Source organism: Aptenodytes patagonicus, chromosome 7, assembly GCF_965638725.1.
Source record: "Aptenodytes patagonicus chromosome 7, bAptPat1.pri.cur, whole genome shotgun sequence".
In the NCBI taxonomy this organism is placed as follows: Eukaryota; Metazoa; Chordata; class Aves; order Sphenisciformes; family Spheniscidae; genus Aptenodytes; species Aptenodytes patagonicus.
The window spans coordinates 4,160,633-4,166,632 of NC_134955.1; positions in this window are offsets into that span (position 1 = coordinate 4,160,633).

Here is a 6,000-nt window from a genome sequence, read left to right on the forward strand (position 1 = left end):
GGAAAAACAACAATAAAAATGAGGGGAAAAGACTAGGAGGAAAGGAAACAAAAACTTATAAATCAGCCTCAAAAGTAATTACCTGAAGAGATCTGTATTTTAAAAAAGACTTGATGAGACCTTCGCGGCTATAGAGCTGTCACTCCCTTATCACCTCCATATGCTGCTGCATGCTGCAATGCTCAGCAGCAGAGATCTTCCTTCCCTTTCATTTATAGGAATTTCTTACCGGGAGTGTGATCAGAACATGATCTAGAAGTAGCAGAATAGACTATGCCATGATATTTAATCACATCAATTAATTAAAAGATTAGTAATATCCAAAACATCCACCTAATGGTGAACAAACATAAAAATACAAAAATATTTAGTCTCTCAAAGGAAAAAAGCCTAGCATAAATATTTAGAGTTTATGTTTCAAAGTTCAGAATAGCTTGTTATCAAGCAATTATTATGTCCATTTCCCTCTTTAGTGGTCAGACACCCTACAGAAGTTGCTAAGTCTTCACACTCAGTTAGATGCATAATTTTTTGTTTGGAAAGAACCTCTGGATTTTTGCTGGGGAAATTAAGGAATTGTCACTGAATTCAATCAGACATAATGGATCTAGCCCTAAACCATCCTTTCTCAGTGCTCTCCTTTCATCAGTGGATTTTTTTTTTCCCCCCACTGAATTCATAGAATTCACATCATCTAGTCGAGAGTTTTATCATGATTATTTAGACAAAACAGTGTTTCAACTGAAATGCCAGTTTTTCAAAACCAGAAATCTGGCAAAACGCGTTCCAGCTTTGGCGAAATCTTTGTCAAGAGATGCTTTTCAGATCCATAAAATTCAAGATCAGAACAAAACAGAAAGATCAAGCTTTTCAAAACATTATACAGTCAAGGCCCTCATGCAAAAAACCACAGTTTTGAGTCTTTTGACGAGCGCTGTGGCCACCTATCTTTGGATAGTCTCTCGTGACTTAAAAACCTTGCTTCCTTCTCACTGTGTACAAAACCAGACTGGGACCTTAAGAAATGTCACAGGATGGAAAACCCAGTTCCCTCTCATCTGTAACTACATGTCTTTGGCAGATTAAGCACTTAACGGAAGGGGGCTGCCACATGCTACGTTTCCTCTAGTTTCACTCATCAGACGATGCTCCTCCTGTGCTCTACCAAAAAAGAGATCAGAACAAAACCTGCCTCTGGTTTACAATTAAATCTGGGTTTCCGAGTCGTCATCTGTTTTGACAGCATAAGCCAGTATTGATGGAAGCGAACAATGACGCAACTGCAATTTCCATACAAGGTTCAGCATGTGACAAACTTAACTACTAAATAAAAGTTAAAGGGTAAAGTTTCTAAAACTTACCATAGGCAAAATGTGCTTTGGCAAACTACAGACCATGGAAAGAACTCGAAGATGATATCACACCACCCATAAAATGCAATTATTGAAAAAAACTTCTATTCTTTATAAGTGATGGAAGGTAAACTTTTCACATGCTGCGCTGACACAGCTCTGAACCTTGTTTGTCTATTTAAAAATGAAATTACATTATCTGGAAGGTATATTTGAAGTACTTCTTATAAAGATTTACTCAGAAATTAACAGGGTTTTGGAAACTTTGAAGATAGATGATAAAAAATATGATTCAATTCAACAAGGTCCTTATTAAATACATGTGTAACTAAAAAAAACTTCTTAAGTTTATTTAAAACCATGTGAGTAATAATGAATTATCAGACCTACCATTATCATACTAAATTTAAAAAAAAAAAATGGTATGGGATTGCATGGCTTAGGCTTTATGCTTTGGCTTTGTCTCCTTAATCATTTGCTTTCTTAAGTCTCATTTTCGATAGCCACAGAACACTGGATTTATAATAAACACAGGCCGATCTGACTGTCTATGATTTTCGAAGTTTCCGTGTTCCAGTCTGAACTTTGCATCAGAGGCTTTGTGGCCAGACCCGAGTCAGGCATTCAGGAAACTATATTGTGTTTTGAACAAGTTTTTCATTCTACTAACAGGTTATCCTGCTTATTTTTAAAGTCTCTTTGCACACAAAAAGAAGGGGAGCTGGGGCAAAGAAGGAAAGAAAAGAGTCCATTTGAAAATTACACTGCTAGATTACAAGAGTTGAAAGCTGGTATGTAACTTTGCTCCGGGTGATCAAACTGCTAATCAGGAATGCTGTCGGGAACAGAATGGAATTCCAAATAAATTAGCCATGTCCAAGAAGCCAATACAACACAGGATTAAGGCTCACAAAGAAAACAAATTTATTCAGCCTACTTTATCGGAATTCTTAATAACGTGTACTAGTTTTTCTCATCGCAGTCTGAGCTCTTCTACTGGAACAGTGTGGAGAAGGAAAAATGAGTCACACTTCATAAATCTCCTACTTGTACAGACACCTAAAATGTTATATAGAGCAAGACACACAATACCATTATATATAAATATATATGCACATCACAGTTACAGTAGAAATGTGCATATTTATTTCTCCAAATTTATTTCCAAAGCACCTGACCAAAGAAAAGACACTACACAATTCTGTGAAAATCTGCAAAGCTGAAGAAAAAGGTTAGAACTGCATTGATCTCCACACTGAAATGAGCTTCAATACCGTAGTATACAAACCACTGAATTAAAAAACCAACTACGAAAATAAATCTCTCTTCTGTGTGACCGTGCCATGCATCACATTTTTTATCAAGTATAAAAAGAAAAATTCTTATGTCCACACACTGCAGCAAGGAATACTGTGGCTGAGGTACTGCCTGTAATTCAAATGCATATGCTATTTTTGCTTCTGACAGCGTCCCAGAGAAACTTTTCAGAATAGTTTATGCCAAAATCACAGGAACATTAGAATACTTAGAAATAAGTTTTTGCATTTCCTTGAATTGGGATTTTCATCTTTATCAGACTGTTTTTCCCCAACTATGAAATAGAGATGATAATAGGCTCTTACCTATACAGTCAATTGAAGACTGAACTAGGTTTTTTAAAGCATTTTTGTAAAAATAAAAAAGTTTTTAAAAAAGGAGATAAAGCACTCAAAAAGTACTTCAAGCAGAATCTAGGCATGTATAGCAAAATTGCCCTGCAAGGGAAGTGCATATATCATCTTGGCTTCTGGGAGGGGGAAAAAAAAAAAAAAAAAAAAAAATCAGTCACAAACATATTCTAACTTCAAGCCATTGTCTAGTACACTTATTCACTGGAAAATAAGAGACTGAATACAGTACCGCTTGCGTTTACCTGACTCTGCCATATTACCTTGAGAATCCGTGCATGTGCATGCATGGATTTCCTGTAAGGAAATTCATCAAGCACAATTCATGCGCATCAAGCACAAGTTGAGTGTGAGTGGTAGGGATTCATTTGTCTGGTGCTTCCCCGGCACGGCGTTGCCCTGCTTTCCAGATGACCAAGCTGCACCAGCAATTTGATATACAATGTTACTGTTAGGTATTTTCTAAAGACTTTTTGTCCCAGATATGAAGGACTCCCCGTAAGACACCATGTGTGCCCCCTACCCTTCCCATAATGACACAAATTAAATGCTATTTACTATTATCACTGTATCTAGTATCTTATTCAAGCGCAAAAGCGCACATTTCTACCAACTGTGACTTAGTGTGAGATTTTTTGTCAAGCATTTTTTCCTCCCTGTAAGAAGATATTTGCACAAATATGGGAAGGAAAGCATATATCCCCAAATCACCTTCTCTTGAAATGCATCTCCAGAGGACGAGGGTCAAATAATGCAAGCTATTGCTGCACCATCGAGACATGTGACTGGAAGGGTTCTGTCTACAGCCCGATGCCTCCATTACAGGCACATAAATAACCATTTGATTTGAGCAAAACATTTTAGGGGAAATATAAGCTATGTTGTTTTCTCAGGAAAATAAACCAAGAACGCAACAAGCACAACCAAAGCTTTTCATAAAGCCCAAGGAAAAGTGTTGATTTTAATTTTTGAAAGGGTCTCTTTAAATAGGAAACAGATTTGTATTATTAACTACTGAAAGAAATTATTTGATGCAGGGGACAGCAGAAAAGACATTTTTCCAGCTAAAACAATTTGCCAGAGCTTTGGTACACATTCATAAAAAGCTTCAAACCATTTGAGACAACAATCGTGGCAAATGAACTACTGGTCTAAAAAATGTTACCCTGTTCTACCTTGAGCTGCCAAACAGTGCTGTATATACTCTATTTTAACGGACAATTCATGTGCTCAAGCTAAGCACACGTGCAAGTGCTTGCAGAATTGGGGTGGATTTCTAAACTTCCAGAATACAGACACTGGATTTCTGAGTGAAGAAAGGAGGATGATCGCTGGCAATGAGCGGCGCTGCTCTGCTTACTTGCCCTCGACTGATCGTAGGCCAATGAGACGTATTCTGGGTTACCACATTAAATATTTGGCTTTACAAAATAATGTCATAAATTATAGTTTGATCAGCAAATGTGCTCCTCTTGTACCCTAAAAACAGTACACTTGAATTACATTTGAGATTTTTTTCTTTTAAAAACACAGAAAATAAAGCAAGTAGGTGAAAGGTAACTGTATCACTTTACAGACACAAGCTACCCTCTGATTACAACTAATTAAGATATTCAGCAGCCTTAAAACAATACCTTTTTTTAATCAATGAACCCAGACAGCATTCACAGCTTTTTGCGATGACAAATGCCCTTTGAAAGAGTTAATAGGCAAAGGTTTGTACTGGCAATGAATAGGGCTACCTTTAATTGATCCAAGAGCCTTAGAGAGCCGTCTTATAGCATGATGATGTATTTGGGTTGCAAATAGGCCAAAATAAGCATAAAGAAAATCTGTAAGACCATGAGACCTTTCATTTTTTCATTGCGGGGAGGGAAGGGGGGAACTGCTGGGGAAAATGAGAGAACTATGATGGGGTTATCTTTGTGCTCCGGCACTTAAAATAGATAAAACGACAGAAATTTTGAGGAAAAGAGAGGAAGTGATTGGGCCGTAATTCTGAGAATAAACGTCAGGATGCATGAAAACACACAAAACAAGGCTTCTTCAGAAGAAAAAAAAAAAAAGAAAAAAGAGGAGATGACCTAATGGTATAAAGAAACATTGATTAAAGAAATACCCTGAGGGAGAAAGATATTCCATCAGCTTTAACAAACACTGCATGGCCCTGCATTCCCTCTAAACTTCTTAAGGAGGAAAAAATAAAAATGGCTGGAGAAGAGGCAGTCACATGGATCCATTTATAATTTTTCCCCTCACTCTTTGTTCATCTTTTAGATGGTTTTGTTCAAGATGTACAGGAAATTTGCACACAAGAAGCGGCTCACAAAATTAAACACGATGGGTTAGTAGTGAGCATTCTTCCCCGAGTAGCCAAAGAAGAAAAAAAAAAAAATCATTTTTATAAGCAATATAAAAATCCATTTAGTCATATTTTTTCTTTATGAGACTGATTACACACTAATATTACCTAATAATTATGAAGAAAACTGTCTATCCATACTTAAACTAGCCTTTCATCATAAACCAAATTTTGGCAGAATTCTTTCCTCATTTAGCAAAAGTTAAACCAGTTTCCTTGGACTTTCATAGGTGTAAACTTTATGCCAAAGTAGAGTTTTTCTGGAAAGTCTGAGGCAAATCAGACAAGGAAGTTCCTGGACTAAAAGATTATTTTAAAATGGAATTACTCTGTAAGGATATTATCAATAACTCAGGAAAAAAAAAATCAAATAGAAAGTTGCTGGGGTCTGAGACTTTCTTAAAAGACAGATACGGGAGGAGCTAGAAAAAAATTGACATCGCTCCTTAAAAATAAAAAAAGCAGAGCAATAAAATATCCCGCTCCTGTATATGCATCCAGATGTGTTAGGAAAAGTAAGTCAAGTCCACTTTGAATTTGGAACAGGGAACCGATAAGCTGTTCTCAAATCCTGCTCATCCTGTTCACCCTACAGCCATGAACAAGTCTTCTTCTAGCA